A 20,619-nucleotide genomic window follows, 5' to 3' on the forward strand; every position below is an offset into this window, starting at 1 on the left:
CTGTCTTTCATTGCCTGAGCTGCGATTTCCAATGGGCTCTGGATTTGTGTCTCTTCAGTACGGTGTCTCCCAACGCAGATTATGATCAACTGATGAGCCCTTTTGTTGCTCATGAATTGCTTTGTTCTGGCGGCGGGATTATGGCATTTTCGGCAATGCATGGAGTCTTGGGACGTTGGAATGTTTTTGCAGCGGCGCATGAATTCTTGGCACGCAGTTATATTTAAGTAAATCCGAGTTGTCCTCTGATGGTACTAGAGGCTCCGGTTCTTGAGGAACATGTATGTTTATTCCTGTTACTAAATTGGATGGCTGAAATGTTTTCAGATGAGAACAATGGCTGTTGCAACGTACTGTGCATATACACTATTGGAGTGAGGTGCATTTCCTGCTCTCTCTTATTCATGACTGGAGTCACATGTTGGCCATCAGATTTTTTTGCTATTTTTATTTTTTATTTTTAGGCCTATTGGATTTATTGTACCCAAAAGTAATTACTAATTTGGAGTTTTTTCAAAATTCAGAGTTTGCTCCCGTTTTTCCATTATGGCAAATTTGAACTTGATTCTATCTCTCGAACTTGAACTCTGCGTTCCTGCTTTGCCCACATTTCTTATCCATGCTCCAATCAAGGGAGGGTGTAGTGGGGCTGAGCCTTGCATTTATACAGTGTTAAGTTTGCATGAGCTTATTTGAAGTTTAAACGCCATTTTGCCTTTTGCTTTCTTTTGCACATGGCACACACGTTAGATATTGTTTCTAGTCAAACTGAGAGTTTTTGCTTCACATGAGAATTACTTGTTTTTCTACATTGCTAGACTTGCTTTGTAAGCTTAGTCTGAACAGTGAGTGCCGAGGCCTTCAAGGTTATATCAACACTGTTGCTGTTGTTCAAACTGATCAGCGCACGTTCTAGACACAACATATATGTCGCTGTGGACAGCTCAGATACTGGCGCCTTTAATATTACACCGTGTAGGCATGATTGAACACACTTGGAGAACATTTGTATGCTGAGAGCTTGTGCAGAACTTGATGTGATACACTCCTGCTAATCTCAGAGGTATGGGGTCACCTATGCAAGCCTAAGAGACCTTCTTTAATTATAAAATAACCTACTAGCAAGGGAGGGTGAAATATAGGTATATATTTAACCTGTTTCCATTTAGCATTATAACATGCTTTCTCCCTTTGTATTTTATGGAATATTAACTATGCTGACAATCTTATTTCTTATCATATGTCTGCTTGTATTAGCTAAGATGCTGCACCTGAGATCACGGCGGTACAAAAGGGGGTGGTGATGGACGGAGCATCTGAACCAATCAAACACTCACACCCAGTCAAAAGATCTGGGTTTAATCCATCACCGTTCTTTAGCCCACTCTGCCACCCCAGTTCAGACATGGCCATATGCAAATCAGTCTGACCCTGTGCCTTATGGGAACAGTCCAGCCCGAACTGCCAAGCCATGCCTTCCCTGGACCGGAAACAAGCTTCCTAGGACCGGTTACTGGCATTTCAGCTGTCTTCAGCCAGGCTTGCTTGAATCCAGTGGCAAAGTGAGCAAGGGACTCACGTCTGAGCATACCCTGCCAGCTTATGGCGAACAAAGCGGTACAAAAGGAAGATTGTTTCCGGTCCAGGGAAGGCATGGCTTGGCAGTTCGGGCTGGACTGTTCCCATGAGGCACAGGGTCAGACTGATTTGCATATGGCCATGTCTGAACTGGGGTGGCAGAGTGGGCTAAAGAACGGTGATGGATTAAACCCAGATCTGTTGACTGGGTGTGAGTGTTTGATTGGTTCAGATGCTCCGTCCATCACCACCCCCTTTTGCACCACCCCATTTTGTACCACTTTGTTCACCATAAGTTGGCAGGGTATGCTCAGACGTGAGTCCTTTGCTCACTTTGCCACTGGATTCAAGCAAGCCGGGCTAAAGATGGCTGAAATGCCAGAAACCGGTCCTCGGAAGCTTGTTTCCGATCCAGGGAAGGCATGGCTGACAGTTCGGGCTGGACTGTTCCCATGAGGCACAGGGTCAGACTGATTTGCATAAGGCCATTTCTGAACTGCGGTGGCAGAGTGGGCTAAAGAACGGTGATGGATTAAACCCAGATCTGTTGACTGGGTGTGAGTGTTTGATTGGTTCAGATGCTCCGTCCATCACCACCCCCTTTTGTACCGCACCTGAGACCACGGCGTTAAAATTAACATTTTAAACTTGCTCGTGTCTCCCTTTACTCCCCTTTCTGGACTAGTATGAGAGTATAATGAAAGAATGCTCATGTTTCCCACCTTACCAGAGGTATCCTAAGTAGCATGTTCTGGGTTGTCTAATCATTGGTGACTTTGCTATAGGACGAAGAGCTAATGAGACACTGATGCTAGTCTGGTAGGGGATTTTGGGTACTAAGGTGAGTTTTTGGTACACCCTAATTCACTGAGGTCCTGAGTCTCTGTGCACAGTTCTGTGACTGAGCAGAATCCCTGCAACATGGCCACATACTGTGGCCTGTTCATTCCCAACCTGGCATCCCTGTCCGAACCACTCCGTGCCCTCACAAAGTCTGGCCAACGGTGGGTTTGGTCCGCAAAGGAAGATCTAGCATTACATGCCGTCAAAGAGGCCCTCATCGATTACCGAGTCATAGCATACTTTCGCCCGCATCGGTGCACATAGGTAGTGGTGGATGCCAGCCCCGCAGGACTGGGGGCAGTCCTGATGCAAGAGACCAACACCAAGGAATGGGTCCCCACTGCGTATGCCAGCAGGGCGTTGACTGCTACGGAGATACGGTATGCACAGATAGAGCGTGAGGCCCTGGCCATCAAATGGGTGTGCCAGCACTTCCATCCGTACCTGTATGGACATGAATTCCGAGTGGTCACCCATCACAAGCCTCTTGTCCCTCTCTTCGCCGGCACTTCTCGACTTGCTCCTCCCCGGATCGAGAGGTGGGCAGTGCAGCTGCAGGCATACCATTTTGAGGTGATCTTCCGGCCGGGGGCAAACAACCCTGCCGACTTCCTGTCGCACCACCCCGGCCCGATCTTGCCACTCCATGCACCAGCAGATGAAGACTACAGCGCAGAGTTTGTCCGGATGTCTCTCTCGAGGCATGTCCCGTCACCCTCATGCTAGAAGACATTGGGAAAACAACGGAATAAGATGAGCGCCTCATCAAAGTCAAGACCACGTTAGCCAACAGAAACTGGTGTCACTTACTGCGGACGAAAGGCTATTCCGAAAACAAGTGTGGAGAGTGCAAAGCGAACTCAGTGAAGGCCTTCATGGAGTTGTTTTGCGTGGAACCACACTCGTGATTACGAGGAGCCTGCAAAAGGAGGTACTCTGTCTAGCGCACCAAGGCCATTAGGGAGACTCAAAAACCAAAGCCAGACTCAGGAGCAAAGTCTGGTTCCCGGGAATGGACGCCTTGGTCGAGGAAGCCTTACGCACATGTCACTCCTGCAACATCAAGGGTGGGGACCCTGCACCCCACCCGGTGATCATCGAAGATCCATGTCTGGGGCCGTGGTCCAAAGTGAGTATCGATTTTGGGTTGTTCCCGGATGGGCAAAACACGCTGGTGCTTGTCAACCCCCACTCGAAGTTCCCAGTGGTGGAGGTCGTGTCGTCGACAGCGTTCCACCACGTCAAGACAGCTCTGGAGCACGCCTTTGCCATGATGGGACTGCCTGAAGAGATCAAATCTGACAATGGACCGCCGTTCCAAGGTAGAGACTTCCAAGAATACCTGGCCTCCAGAGGCCTTCAACACCGAAATATCACGCCACAGTGGCCCCAGGCGAATGAGGAGGTGGAGCAGTTCATGTGTACAATGAACCGGGCCCTCAGGATCGGGGTTGAGAAGGGAGTAGATGCCGATCAGTGACTCTCGCAGTTTTTCAGTGCCTAACGTCAAACCCCACACTGCACCACCCAGTGTGCACCAGCTCACCTAGTGTTTGGAAGAGCTCCAAGAGACAGTGTTCCTGCGGACTCATCGTGGAGTCCCCCATCGCTAGATCAGGGTGCAGCCAAGGGCAGAAGAAAAGCGTCTAATGACAAGGCGAGCCAAGCTCGACGAGCCCAGTCAATGAACATCCATGTTGGGGACCAAGTTGTGGTGTAGGACCGTCACCCCAGCTGGAAGTATCAAACCCCATATGAGCCCAAAGTGTGGGAGGTTAACAATGTACACAGCACCATGGTATGGGCCATGCAGGGAACATGTGTGCTCACAAGAAACACCTCCTGGTTCAAGAAGGTTGCAGATGGGACGCAACCTACTGACCAAGTCATGGAAGATCTGGAAGACGGAGATGGGGCAGCCCCCACGGATGCCCTTCCAGGCAGCCCTGAGCCTGTACAACATCAAGCTGGAAGAGAAGTGGAAGCGGTGGAAGAATCGCAAAACTCTGGAACCGTATTCCCTGAGCTAGAGAAGCATATGGAAGGTTCAGAAGCAAGGGAGAACTCCCGGAGCCAGAGGTATGATCTCCGACAAAACCCATCCCCCAGCCAGAGACTGAGAGACTTTGCGTGGTGTGCCAAGAGAGACTGAACACCCACCCGAATGGGGTCTCTGTATCTAAAAGTTTGGAGGGATGTAGTGACGGAGCCACCCGGCCTATTCACATACGCTCTGCACGCACCCACTCACCCCGAGAGCAGGCTTACCTGAGGGTTTAATTAAAGGGGCTCAGGACCGCTTGGGTTCTTGGCCCAGTAACAAAATCCAGTATGTGTGTCGTTATTTAGGTTGGCCCAAGCCTGTGGCCTAGTTCAATGTTGGCTAGTGTCCTGACTCGCACGGACACTACAGCTAGGATAAATTTAGGATTTGATGGATGGTTCACGGAGCACTCTCAGAGAGTGGCCATCTTAAGCCTCGGCAAGCTCCGCCCCCAATGGTTTGGATCCTTATTAGTTTGTTTTCTCAATTTGTTATCATTCTAAGTTTGCAAAGAAAAAGTTCCTTTGGAAGTAATAAAGTCTTATTAGTACAAACAACCGCAATCACTGCATTACATTTTAGATTCTGACTTTGTGTTTCTCCTGACCATGCACTCTTAACATATGTCTACAAGAATGGATGATATGTGGCGTCTACAACTTGTGACTCTTATTGTCTTAGCTAACATTTCCTGTACATTGATGTACACACTTTTATGATTTGTTGGCTCTCTGTGTGTGATGTAAAGCTCTCTGCCACCCTACACTGGGATGAGCAGTGTTATAAAAGAATTAACTAAAAAAGTTAATCAAGAAGCCTCGAGCTGAGATGGGCCTTGAATATTTTTAGGATCAGTTATCATACAGACTTTCAGTCAACCTTTTGAATGAGGTACCAGCTATATGCCTCTCCCCGGGGATCTGGCAAAGAGAGAGGCTCTTTGGAAAGTGGTCCAGGCCTTTTAGTGATTGTTCCAGTGTGTTACAGAACAAGCGGAAGGACATTATTCCATTGTGTTCCTAGTACAAAAGGTTTCCAGAGATTTTAGATCTAAAAGGATAAAAGCTTTGATCAGGACCGTTCACTTCAAGATGGTCACTTTACAATCCATAATTCCATCGGTAAGTGTTAAAGACTACATGTCATTTACTTATGCGTTCCTAAGGTGAAAGAACGTCAAAAGTTTCTGAGGTTCTCTATAGGAGATCATCATTTCGAATTCACAGTATTTTCATTCGATCTGAAGTCTGCTCCAAAAGTGGTTGCTAAGGGTTTGCCCCCTTAAGTAGCTTTGATACACAGTCAAGGGATTTTCCTTCATCCCTACTTGGACAACCGGTTAATTCACGCTACCACCAAAGTATTAGCTCACAAATACAAACAGAGGTGGTTCTTTCCACTTTGCAGAGCCACGTTTTTCTTATAAATCTGGGAACTTCCAACCTATTGCCATAGCAGGACTGACAGTTTATCGAGGCGAGGCTTCACACAAACATGGGTTTGGTCACTTTACCAGAAGCAAGGGTGACAAAAATTCAGTCTCACATCTTGAATCTTCTGGCTCTGTTGAGTCTGACAACTTCAGCATGGATACAGGTCCAAGGGATTGGCAGCAACTGTTTTTTCTGGTTCCCTGGGACAGATTCCATTTACACAAGCTGATGGCTTACATGTTGACTCACTGTCCCCCCTTACTCAGCCTCTGACTATTCAGATTCCCCTCTCTCCCTGAGTACGGGAGGATTTGATTTGGTGGCTAAAGACTGAGCCAATCCTTGAAAGGAATTGCTCTTTCCCCTCCAGCACCTATAATTATCACAACAGATGCCAGTCCATTAGGATCGAGGGCTTGGATGGGGGTACGGCAGATCAAGGGTACTTGGTTCCCTTTCCAGAGTATGAGATCATCGCATTGGAGGGAACTGGAAGCAGTACGATTGACACTGAGAACTTTTTCTCTGTATCTAAAGGGATCAGTTGTCCTGATCAGAACAGAACAGGCAATGTGACAGAAAAAGCTTATGTCAACTGGCAGGCAGCGATCAAGTCTCAATCTCTGGCGAAAATTGTGAGCAGGTTATTTCATTTGGTGGAACCCAGACTGAAGTTCATTTTGGCAATTCCCATCCTGCGGGTATCCAATACTTTAGCAGACAACCTGATCAGGTACATTCTATCCTCAGTGAATTTTTGTCTTCATCACAGGAGTTTTGTGGAGATTTCAGGTAGATGTGGAAACCCGGTGGTAGATCTTTTTGCAACCCTTCTCAATACCAAGGTGACAATATTTTGTTCACTGTCCAAGGAGGTTCAAGCTCGGGAAATGGACACCCTTTCCTGCAAGTGGCCTTGGGGTTTACTTTATGCTTTCCCCCGTTTCCTCAGATCTCCAGGTTTCTTATCAGGGTGAGGAAGGAGAGGGCATCCGTAATTCTAATAGCCCTAGCATGGCCAAGCTCATCTTGGTATCCTCTCCTAGTGGAGATAAGGCAGTCAGGAGAATGAAGATTACATCTGAATCCCTCCCTGCTTCTCTTTTTAGTATTGCAACGGGAAGTCCTATCCAGAATAGAGTTTGTGGCCTAGAGGTTGAAAGCCTAGGTTTACTGCATAAAAGGATTCCTGCTAGTTTGACAAAGATTCTTCAAGCTCCTAGGCTCTCTTCAATTGATAAACCATATTTAAGACACATGCATTCTGACGGTATATGGTGTCAGTCTTAAGCGTTGGATCCCACTTCTTCAGATCTGTTTCATGTGATGGTTTTTCTTCAAGATGGGGTTTCATTAGGTTCAAAGGGCAGTAATTAAGGCTTTTAGAAGCTGTTGGAATAACCTATCAGATGAGGAAGTTTTTGTGGGTTGTGTTTTCAAGGGTTTGGAAAATTGTCTTCTTTCTCCTAAGAAACACTTCCCTTCTTGGGATCTCTCCCTGGTTTAGAAAGCTTTGATGGGTCCACCTTTTGTGCTCTAGGAATACATAGATCGCAGGCTGTGTACTCTAAAGACTTTTCTATTTGCTGTGACTTCAACTAGGTGTTTGGGAGAACTGGGTCCATTATCTTGCAAGCATCCATATTGTAGGATCTTTGGAGACCGAGTTATTTTGAAACCTCTTTTAGCCTTTTGTCCCAAAGTTGATTCTCGGTTTCACAGGGGTCAGGAGTTGATATTGTGCAATTCACTTTCCTCTGAAGAGGAGGTGAGACTACATTATCTAAATTATCCGGATGTCAGGAGGGCTCTTCTGATATATTAGGATTAGGTGGCTTCCATTAGAGTTTCTGAATCTTTGTTAATTTTGGCCCAGTGAATAAAGGGTTAAAACTATCCACTTCTTCTTTGAGTCTGTGGGTTAGGTCTTTGATCTCACTGGCTTCCAAAGCGGCAGGCCAGGTTCTCCTCTTGGAGTTCAGGGGAGATCTACCAGATCAATGTCTACTTTGTTTGTAGTAAAGATACAGAGGCTTCCATTGCTGAAATATGCAGGGCAGCCACCTGTGGTCATCTCCTTTGACTCTCATTATAGAATTGTTCAAGAAATTGAACTTTCTGATGTATTTGGTTCTAAGGTTTTGGCCACTATGAAGTCAAAATAGTGGACCTTTATTGTATTTGTATTTAATAAACATGAGTTAATATGCATTAACTCTTTGGTTGTCATGTGTAGCTTTGTACATCTCATGTCGTAAGGTAGGGAAGCGAGGGAGGGGATGATGAGTTAATGTCCTACTGGTAATTGCATTACTCTGAGTTCTCTTCACTCGCTTCTATTCATTACATCCCTCCCCCCTCCCAATTATTCCAGGTTAACCAAAGGTTGGGGTTAAATCAGGATGAGTTGTACGCACAAGAGGAAGGAAGGAGGGAGGATCCTTTTATATTTAATTAAACACATGGTATGAATGCCTGGTGAGGCAGGATAGCCTCATGTTGTAATGGATAGAATTGATGGAAGAGGAAGAGTAATGCAATTACCGCTAAGTAATTGGGGCATTACCAATTTTCTCACCTCATCCAATCCCCAGGTAAAAACTTTGCTTCAGTGTTCTGGGACCCATATCGTACTTTCTGTACAGTTGAAGAATCATCAGGGTGTGTGTGTAACAGCGGGACCAGGAAAGGGCAGGAGACGAGTCTTAGTGATACCGGTTTTTAATTGGTCAAACAGTGAATCAGTACATGTTCTGCGAACTGCTCCTCATCGGGGTGATCTACTTCTCTCTCGGCGGGTCTTCCGGAGTACTCCTTCCTCTCTTCTCCGGACTGGGCTCCTCCTTCGGTGGTGCTCTGGAGGCTCCGTGCTGTCCACCCTCGCCGCCACCAAAAAAGGAGAAAACAGAAGAGAGGCGGGTATCAGTAATACGGAACAGGTACTCTGATGGAGGCTCAAGGAAGGAAGGGGCTGTGAGGGAAACACCCAGCGAAGTGGATCTAGTCGGGTACGTGATTATAAAGCACTTGGGAGGGGAGGTGCTTGTGAAGGCTACCCGGGACCCGACTCTCTGGCTTCTTCCCTCCCTTTAAGTTATCCGTCTAGCTCTTTTCATAAACCACCCCAGGAAGCGGTTACGCACCTCTGTGAGCCGTACCCCTCCTGGCGTACGGCTGGGCGGATCGTGGGGTTGGCCTCCAGGCGTTTCCTGTTCGTCCTCGGCTCTCCCTTCGGGTCCTCGCGTCTGGGGTGTGTCGTCCGGGATGCTCCCAGCGTTCGGCTCCCAGCTCCAGTCTTGAGTCGGCCTCTCCTCTTCCTCCGCGATGCTGGTTTCGCTGATCCACCTGTTGCTGTTGCGCCCCTCGGTCGTTCCATCACCTCGTCCTCCTCTTCTCCGCTCCTCTTCTCTGCTCTCTCGTCCTCCGCTTCTCCGCTCGTCCTCGCTGCTTCCCGCCACTCCGCTCTTCTCCTCACTGACCGCTCCTCCGGTGTATAAACACACCTGGTGTTGGGCGTACTCTCCTTTTATCCAACTGCTGGGCTCCTCCCCCTCTGTTTCACCTTCGTTCCTGTTAAAGGGCCAGACGTCTTCCTCATCGCAGCTGTAGGTATCCTGGCTGGTCCAATCTGAGCACTGCGTGGGCTGTGGAGAGAAGAGGGGGGGGTCACAAATGGTCAGGTCGCGCCCTACAGCGGGGCGCGCATGGGGGACCCGGTTACAGTGTGTTTGGCATGTGATGGAAAAATCATGCTTGAACGTTGGCCTCTGGAAGAGTCATTACAGAGATATTAAATAGTGTAGCCAAAAGCATAGGTCTTGAGGGACTCCCTCTGTGACAGTGGAGCATGGTGTTGAAATATCATCTTTGGTAACTCAACAGGATTCTACCAATGAGAATGGGTTTTAACTAAGTTCTGCCTTATCTAATAATCCAACCACTTGATCAACCTGACTGAGGAGGATTGCGCGGTCAAGGGTATTAAATGTGATGAACAGGGCTGGTAAAACGAGTAGTACTGAACTACAATTCACATGCAAACATAATTGTAAGCTGTTCTTTCTCTACAAACAGAGATTCTCCCTCAAATTCAATACTCCTCTAATGGCATTTTTGATGGAGGCTCACGGGAAAACATCAGATTTAGAAACACCAAGTACATTATGCAAATTGAGGTTTTCCTCCTGGAAGGCAAATGACCTAAGAGGCACATGCATAACGCCTATTTTAAAAACTGCAGGTCTTTAATCAATTGCCATTGTTCTTTTTTGTATTTTTAGGCATAGCGTAATAGCATCTGCCTTTTTTTAGGATTTAGAATGTGTATCAATATTGATCTGAATATTTTACAACCCAGTGATTAAGATGGTGCTGATTAATTCTCTTTTTAGACAAGTAGCAGAATGTGAAAATATTTGTAAATAGGACTCAAAACGAACTACCAAAATATCTTTGTGACAGCTGTAATTATGTATCAGCTAATTTTTTTGTGCCTTGTTTGAGCCCGAACTAATGATTTTTATAACTATCAACTGTGGATGATTTGTATAATTATGTTGCTCATGATTTGAAGTTCTTTCAGTATCGTCTTTTTAACCACATAGCCCTTTGGATGTACTTTGCATGGTTTCATTTTGGACATGTTAGCAGGCTTTTCTAACAAACCTTGTCACTAATAATTGCAAAATCCATTATTTCTCAGTAGCAGCTGCCACTATAATAAAGTGGTAGAGCAAGGGTGCATGGGGGGGGGGGCTTTGGTTTTAAAAATTATATAAAAAACGTACCTCCCGGCCACCTTGTTGCTCCTCTCGTCCCGTAAGTGGATGGGCTTCACTGCTCAGGTTCCCTACCCAGTCTAGATGCTGTTCTCATGCTATACCTAGCATGAGAGCAGCGCCTGGATTGGCCTGAGTGGGCTGGTTTAATGATTGCTCAGGCACAGGGAAACTGCAGCTTTTCTCCAACCCAGCTGTACAACACAGCTGGGTTGGAGAAACCGAAGTGCGCATGTCTGTTTGGCCGGCCAAAGACAGCCAGCCAAACTGACATGCGCACTTATAAGTGCCTACCACTCGTCCCTACTGCTGACATGACACTCATCAGTATAGCACCGCCCCCGCTGTAACATCAGCTGGCAATAAGGTAAGAAAAATAAAATGGTTTTAATTTTATTTGATATTTTAGTGGGGTGACGCTGCTCCGCCATAGCTGCCCTTGATGCACCTGCATTCTGGGAAGGGTACAGAAACCTGAGAAAAATTTGAGCAGCTTTACCATCACCCCCAAATTAACTTGTTACTCTTTACTGAAGACAGACAAATATCCTGAACCAAGTGTCTAGATACAATAATGGTGAAAATGGAACGCTCGCAACTCAAGTGAGGGTTATTATACTATTATACACTGCATTTACTACAATCCATCTGGGCGAATTGCGTGCTGGCATGCTAGGCAGTGCCCCCCTCCCCCCAATTTTGTAAACATTGGTTAAATGTAGAGATGTGTTTTCCATTAACTTTTGTTCGCTCTCTCTACCCTCCTCTAAATTTGCCATATGATTAAATGTATGTCCCTCAATTTGAGTTACTGGTTTAAGTGCTAGAATTACGTGTTTATGATTGGTGTGGATGCACAAATCTAAAGCTAGGGTTTTACCAGATATCCCTTTGCAATCCAACGTTGTAACCTTTGCTGTGGAGGAAGTCGTCTAGCTTCAGGATGTCAGAAAGAAAAATGAAACCTTGTATTGAGGCTGGGTTTTGGCCACAGGATTATGGCATTTGCATTAACTGGATATGAATGCCGAGGTCTGTCGAAATTAGATTGGCTGAGGTAAGTATAAATCAAGCCTGAATTTTAATTGGATTAATGCTGTGATGTGATTTAGTAAATGATTGGTCCCTGAGTGCTGTCAGCATGGTTGCTGATAGGTGTATGAGAATGGTGAATGATGAGGTGACAGACTGTGCAGTGCTTAATTTGTGCCAGTGTTTTCCAGTGTTCGGCAATGTCACTTGTCAACACAGCACTTATTCCTGACTGTTATACCACATGGTGGCACCGTCTGTCTATTTTTTCAGAGGAGCACATCAGCAGATCGTTTTGAGTTTCCATAAACTCTGCATTTTGGCAGCATTAGCAGGGTGTGCAAGCTGAGGTGACCTCCCATAAAAAACTCAGGCTCTGGTACTTGTATATTAGGCAGTCTGTGAAATATAGTTTTGGTGGAAGGGTTTTTTTTTAGTCAGAGGAGCTCTGGAAGAAGTGCTGTCAGTCAAACATAAAGAAATATCCAGTTAACAAGACAGAGTGTGAATCTTCTCCAATAAGCCACTTGCGGGTCGGGAACAATTGGGTTTCTCTCTTCACAACAGTGCCTGATAATCAGGAGAGAGAAATGCTTCCATCAGTGTAACATCCTCACCCAAATCACTACCCTGTCATGGTTTGAGTCTTTTCTTTTCCTTTGCCGGTTTGCCCTACTTTTCCTGCCAGCAAACAATACGTTGATGACTGAAGAAGATGGCAGCGCCTCAGGTAGCTCAGACCCCACCGGGTGTTCAGTTGGCATACCTGGCATGAAGAAGGCTCAACCATGGGTACATTAATTGACATTATCAAAGGCCACTGGTAAAGGTGTAAAGATGACACCATCACTACCTATTTTAGGAACTGGTGCCAATATTCAAATACAATGCATCACCAAACTGACAACCAGTAGGAAGGTAGGCATCAGCCAGGGTAAAAACTCTTTTCATAGACCACAGAGAGGCATCATTAAACTTTTTTGAGAAGTCAATCGGGATGGGTTTTCTAGATTGGGAGACAGGCAGCAAGCACTCGGCTAGGACACAGCTCCTGCCACCAGTATTCCCATTGTGAGTTTCTCATTCAGGTACCAGTGATTAATTTGAGCCGGTGGTTTTCGATGCTCAGCACTGCCACTTAATTGTCTACACCGGTACTCATGACAGTCTGCACCATGGTGGCAATGACCGTCTAATTTAGAGATGAACATAACAACAGATGTTTATTAATTCAAGATACCTTTAAAATTACAATTACCAGCGCACATGCTATTCTAATAGCGTTGAGGCCCTGAAATGGTCTGAATAGCAACAATTTGTTGGAGTGTGATGGTTAATAGTTGTTTTGGTACTGTCATGGGCAGCGCTGGCTGGAGCAATGTGTGGCGCAATCTGCAGTGGCTTCTTCGGGAGGGCCTGGCACTTATGTTTTTTTACAAATTAAGCACTGTTAGGTACTAGACATGAACAAATGATCTCATTACTTACTGGTAACCTTCATTACCCCGAGTTCAGGTGCTCCTTGTCCCAGTCACATCCTACCCTTCCTCCTGGACAGCACCAACAATTACAGGCAGGAAGCCGTCATGGAGGGAGGGGTTATTTATACTAAAAATATAAAAAGACCAAGAATGCTTGTGAAGGGGCAGTCTGGGGGTGGGCCGCCTCCCTCTGTTATGACTGGGAAGAAGAGCACAAAGGGGGGAATGATGTGCCTGTCTTAATCCTAGCAGATACGTTAGTACAAGAAAGATTATGCCCATCCAGTTTATATTCGGATGTATGGATTTGTCTAATTAGCAAACAAAGCACAAAAATAGCCTGTGAATCTATTAAATGGTGGGTGGAATGCTGTTGTGGTTTCGCTTTGCTGTACACTAATACCATTAAGTGTATCTTACTAAGGCAGTGGTAACCTAGAGAACTCACGGTCAACACTGATCAAAACTGGGGGGAAACCTGGTCGCAGGTCAGCACTAACATTCACCACAAGCACACATATCACACTGATATACTTAAAATCACACCAGGTATCAGGGTGCAGAGAAACGCAAGGACTGCGCAATATGTTCCAGCTCTGTTCAAAGGCCAGAGCTGGGTGACACACATCAGACTGGCCAATTCCCTTCTCGGTCTGTTCAATTTCTTTCACCCGCTCCTCTATGAAATATGGTATTTAAACATTTCTAAAACAATTGACGACAAATCGATGCTTTTTTTGGGAATGCAATTAAAATACATAATTGCATGGATACTATATGCCTGCACGTCTACATTGATACAGAACTTTGTCGGCGCCAACTTCAAATTGCATCACTTTCTTTTCACTTTTAGTGCGAACGTGCAAATAAAATGAGAATTGCTTTTACACAATCTTGCAAGTGAATTACCCTGGACAGTGCGCTGGAGAGATACTCCTCAATTCATAAATAAGTTCTGAACCTCCCCAAAGAAAAGCTGTCTGCTGGTAATTTACAAAATAAATTGTAGTGATCGTTAAGCGTGCCATCTGTAATTGGTTGACAATTATTATTGTATTGCTTTTCAGGGGTTTTGCCATCTTTGCTTTATTTTTTACTGCCCAATGGTATTCCACACAATATATTGTGTTTGGCTGTTGCTATGGCGATGCGGAGAACATACAATTGAATTGTGACTACCTTCAGGGCTTACACTTGTCTGCAATTTTGACTATTTTTCTTCCAAATGGAGGGAGGGACTACCTAATTATTTTTCTAGGCTAAATTGAAAACAATAGCTGAGACACTTGCCAGAATGAATGGGTGGGGTAAGAGGAATTATTTACTTCAAAATGATAAAGGGAAGAATCACAATTTGAAAGCAGCCTCCTGCTCAGTCTACAGAAAGATGTGGCTGCAATTTACTGAGATTAATGAATGCCTTTTCTAGGATTTTGTGAGGCTGCGAAGACTATAACACCAGTCATCTTTGAATCCATTAAGTTGCAGAGGAATGATGGGAAAGCAAACATAGTTAATCAATTTCAACATGGATTACCCTCCTTGGTGCTAATCTTGTACGTTAGCAGATGAAGCGATAATATCGATGTGAAGAACTTTCTGAGTGAATTGTCACGAGGCAGTGGTGGAAGCTTCAGTAGCTATCAAACCAGGACATCGTTATCAACAAGCCCTTGTGACCAAAGGTATTATGTGTCAATGTCATGCACTGAAGACAGAACCACTCTCCCAACCATACAAGTGCAAAGAGGCTTGGTCGCCGAACACATTTTATAAAGTGATCTGTGGATGGCCAACATAGGCGAAGTGGATGTAACATCACTCATCAAGCATCAGCAATGGCAGGCCCATCACAGGAAGGGACATCACACAACCTTTTACCCTGGTGATTGAGTCTTTGTAAATGTATTTTAACCCCGAGTTTTATTGTAAATCAAGGCTTCACCATTTTATGGAGATTAGAAAATGTCCCAAATATCTAACAATCATAAGTAGCAAAAGCTAAAGGTATGCTCCGTTTCTAAAAAAAACCAGTAATCTGATTATTTAAGTTACAGGGGTTACAGAGTAATTGAAAGGTGTTGCAAGCTGGAAAAAAAGGGTTTGTAACTACACTATGCAGCTAGTCCAAAGTGAGACCCATGATTCCTTTAAGGAAACATTCTAGTTACATTAACTAGAGCACACAGAGCTGCCAGTGTGATTTTGCAGCATTTGTACTAAACTGACACGTGGGTTTCCATCCAAGAATGACGATTCTCCAATTAACATGCAAAGAAAATCCTGATCTCATTAAAGACCACAAAGGCTATCATTATGCAATAAGTTTTTATTGCTGCCCTTTAAAGAACATGATACATTATAAACAAAAACGTTCCATTCTGGAACCAATGCACAGCATATATGACAATAGCAACAATCCTCTTCTTCTTTTAGGCTCCGACTTGAAGAACATGACATAGTACAGAACAAAATGACAACAGGATGCCAACAGGAACAATTCCAAAGACCCATAAAGGTGCAATTCATTTAAGATTAATATTTCCTATAAAAAGGGGAAACGTTAAGAAAAACTAGATTCAAAATAGAACATGTCGCAAAAAAATATACATACACTGCACCGTAATATAAAACAACTTCATATTTAACTTATTTTTAGAACTCTGGAAAGCAGTTTAAAATATAATTTTCCTTTCAACCCAACCCTATCGACTCAGACACAGGTGGGTGGGATAATGATAGCCTCTGTAGTCTTTAATGAAATCAAGATTATCTTTGTACGTTGATTGGAAAACCGTCATTTCATTACAAGACTGGAGGCTATCATTATGCATGTTTAAAGCTGTCGATTACTAAATTGCTCACATGTTTAACTGGTCTCAAATAAAAATTTGCAAAGATACTGGCATTCAACCAGTCTATCACTTCGAGGATCTCAGAAAGGGTGCCACCACAGAATGCCTTACTGGCCATTGTACCCCTATCTGAGTGGGCACCAAAGAGAATTCAATTTATACCTGCCTCTTTCATAATTGTCCTGAACCATTTAGCTACCGCAGCGGTAGATACTGTCTTGTGTGGTTTCATCCGAAACCCTTCTGAATGACACCAAAAAAACGAAGAGTAGCCAATTTCGGGGAAATCTGTCCCAAGGAAAGATACCGGTTACTTGGCCATTCATCAAAAAGTTTGAAGACAAAATGTACAACTCAAAGGGAAGTGTAACGTGGTCTAGGGAGTCAACTGATCCTATTGCACTTCACTAAACTACAAATAAGTGGGTTGTTGCCTACTATAGTGCCACCCAAGAGAGCGTGGCCAGCCGAGATTCCTGATCTGTGGCAGTTAATAGTCCTGTAAGACAAATCAGACTGATACAATTCTGCTAAATAATTCGCTAAATTGGTTATAGGGTCTGCATGGGACCCAGCTCCCTTTTCATGCACCAACACCACTATTTGCACCAAACCCGTTTTTATCTTTTTCTAGTTCATGGTCCCCTAGACTCGTCCAGTAAATCTTTAACCTTTCCAGAGAAAGTCCTAAGAATCTTGTTAAACCCCCGATATCTTCCAGACAAGAAGGTCCAACATCCCTTCTACCACTAACAGATGTTCTTCTCCATCTGGACCTATCCAGCAAACCCTGATAAACTGGAATAAAAAAGGGCTCTTGCACTGCAAGTTCCATCATCCTTGGGAACCAAACCTTGGAAGTCCAAAAGGGGATGACTAGTACTAGATTGCACCTCTCCTCCCGCACTTTCCAGACAACCCTCTGAATCATGGCAAAAGGTGGAAAGGTGTAAGCTCACCTTAGACTCCAATCCTGATCAAAAGAATCTACTGCTAGTGCTTCCGTGTCTGGTCTCCAACTGAAGAACCGTAACACACAACGGGTGAGCCTGCTGGCAAAACTTTCAAAATCTAACGGGCCCCAAACCCTCTGAATCTTCCTGAAAATCACTGGGTTCAACATCCAATCACTATAATCCCTTAGAAGGTGACAGTTCCAATCTGCCCTCAGATTCTGTGTGCCTGGAATACGACCAGCTGTCAGAGTAATTTTGTGTTCCCATCAAAAATAGCATATGTCTTTTGCCAAATCCGCCAATTGTTTTGACTTGGAATTACCCAGGCGATTTATGTAAGAAACTGCTGAGACAGTGTCCAAATGAATCGAGAGCACACTGTCTGCCAGTAAGTGTCTGAAACTCTTTAGACCATTTAGGCCACCCATTCTCTAGACAATTTATATGGAAAGAGCTCTGTTGACCTGATCAATGTCCCCCCCCCCATCTCCAGGTCATTCATACAATCCCCCCAGCCTTGAGTGCTGGTCTCTGTTTCCAAAGTTATCTCTGGCACATTCTCAGAAATTGCTTTACCGTTTCAAGATTCCAGGCTTTCCAGCCAGCACTGGAGGTCCGAACGAACCTCTCGGGATAAATGTATCAACCTCGCACACCAAAGACCTCTGAGTAAACCAACTGCCTCTTGGGCCAGATGTAGGAAGGCTATTACCGGTCGGTAATGGCCGAATTCGGCCGTTACCGACCGGTAATAGACTTTTCCTATGTAGGAGGCTTTTTTACCGATTCGGTAAATAACAAATCGGTATTTACCGATTCGGTATTTACCGAATCATCATTTACCGATTCAGTATTTACCGAATCGGTAAATGAGATGTAGGAAGCAGTGCTTCTGGGCTTTAAGGATTCGTTATTAACCACCAACTATTAGTTGGTGGTAAATAACGAATTCCTATGTAAATGCAAATATGTGCATTTACACCTGTGCCATGTGACAGACATACATGCCCCTAGGGCATGTATGTGTGCCACATGTGTACACAAGCACTAATCAGGGGTGCAGCAGGGTGTCAAAGTGACACCCTGCCACCCTTGACTTTTTCCCAATTTTACCGAATCGGTAATCGGTAATTGACATTCATTCCTATGGGCCTCCAGGCCCATAGGAATGAATGGCAAATACCGAATCGGTGATTACCGATTAGGTAAATGCCGAATCTTAACGATTCTGTATTTTTTACCGATTGATTACCTACATTGCATTTACCGATTCAAAAATACCGAATCGGTAAAATTCGGTATTTTCGAATCTGTAAAATAAAATTACCTACATCTAGCCCTTAGTCTTTGGAGGGCCCTATAATGTGGGGGACCTGCTGAAATAGCCTGAATTGAAGAGGATAGCAGACCAATGGTCCTTGCTAAGTCTCCCAGAGTCACCACCTCCTTCCCTAATATATAACTTGCCTCGTTTCTTATTTTCTTGACTTTTTCTTGGGTAAAAGAAGCTGTACTTGTAAGATATCTACCTGATTTGCATATGGCCATGTCTGAACTGGGGTGGCGGAGTGAACTAAAGAATGATGATGGATTAAACCCAGATCAGTTGACTGGGGGTGAGTGCTTGCAATGTTCAACACTCCGTCCATCATCCCCTTTGCTTTCGGAATAGTGAAGGTAGACACATCATTGCTGAGTAATTTTACTAAAACCTGATCATACAGGTGGCCTCGTAGTTTACACTTGGTTTCTCTAATAACTAGCTTAGCGAGCTTTGGACTCATCCTCAGAAGGATGGCTTTCTTCCTTTCAGCTATGAGCCCATTGTTCACATTTCCCAGCATGCCTGTAAGTTCCAATCTCTAAAAAAGTCTCTGTCTATATCGAAGTCATTAATATAGGACTCCTCTACCATATCCAAAATAGAAGCCAGTGGGTTCAACACATCAAGTACTCGGTCCTGGCACTGTTTCAGGCATGGTTCCAGACCCTTCCGTGGGTCTTTACCCGACTTAAATAAGAACGTAATTATTTCTGGGTCCAAGTTAGGCGTTTGTCCTGCCTTATCATCCAGCAGTGGTCTGGGACCACTAGGCCCGCATCAGATTGCAGTGTTGTCTCTCTAGGGGGCACCTAATCCACTGCTAAATTAATTTTGCCACATGGCTGAGCAGCCACCGTCCGGTGCTACAAGGGTGTTTGATTGAATCAGGGCTAAATATGTCCTAGGGTTCTTTACTGGCCTGGTAGCAGAAGTACCCTGCAAGTCATCATCTAACCCAATCAAGGGCATCTGCAGCCTCATCAGGATCAAAAGCAAATTTGTCTAACCCTGTGTCATTATCCTCATTGATGTCGAACACATCCAGGCTTTGGGAGGCCTGGTCCTCTATTGTGCGGTGAAGGACACATCTCCTTTTGTGCCGCAACGATCACCATAGTCTTTTGTAGCGCTGTGGCTACCATGGTCTCTTGTAGCACTTGGGCTACCACATATAGTGGACTGGGTATCATCACTAAACATCCAAGACCCTCAGCCAGATTCATCATTGAAAAATGGGCTCGCAAAGGGCCAGATTCTCAGAATCTGGCCCTTTGCAAGCGTAATTTTTGCATTTGGGATTCATCATCCCAAATGCAAAAATCGCTGATTGCGAAATCGCATATTTGCGAGGAATTGCATTTAAGGAATCTCTATTTGAGATTCCTTAAATGCAATTCATTAACCATTTAATATTTGCAAATTCGCTGTTTCTGGCCGCTATTTACCGCGAAGTCTGACTTCGTCCATAGGAATGAATGGGGAGTTATTCCTTATTTGCGATTAGCAATTTGCTAATCGCAAATAAGGAACATGTAGAAATCGCAATTATTTTTGCGATTTCTACATGAATCCCGTTTTGCGAGTCTTTAATAGCGATTCCTTAATAATCGCTATTAAGGACTCGCAAAACGGGAGATTGATGAATCTAGGTGCCTGTGTTCCTGGGTCTATTAAATGCCTCGATTTGAATAGGGCCTATCCGCCCCTCATGGGGTTCAAGGGTCTCTCAGTATCTGAGATTGAAAAATACTCCTCCTCAGAGAGTGCACCTCTTTCTATTGGGCATTGCTGCCTTAACCACCTCCTTAATGGAATTTTTTTAACCTTTATCAAAGTATTTTTTAAACATGTCTTCACCTACCTCCAGCTGAGGTAAACTCTTGTCATCAGACATGTTACAACCTACAGTGCTGATAACAAAATTGCCAAAATATACTAATATAGCCCTAAGACCCTAATCACCTAGCACAAACATTTTGCTTGGGCTAATTAATGCAACAAAAAAGCTAACAACCTTGCCATATCGTTAATATTAATACTAAAAACTAAGGCATGCTAAAACAGACCCTTAGGCTGACTGGCAACAGTACTGCACTTTTTTTCTCCACAATATTGGCAGAGATGTGTCGAAAAAACAGCTGATCATAACAGAAACCACCGCTTGAAACAGTTACAATAACCGACACTTGACGTTAAAACAAACTTTCCATGACAACGCTATATAAAAATTATTCTCCAATTCAAAATGGCAGCTAAAACGGAAGTCAGTTTTTACTCCTTTGAAGGCGCATCCAC

This window comes from Lissotriton helveticus, chromosome 5_1, assembly GCF_964261635.1.
Source record: "Lissotriton helveticus chromosome 5_1, aLisHel1.1, whole genome shotgun sequence".
NCBI lineage: Eukaryota > Metazoa > Chordata > Amphibia > Caudata > Salamandridae > Lissotriton > Lissotriton helveticus.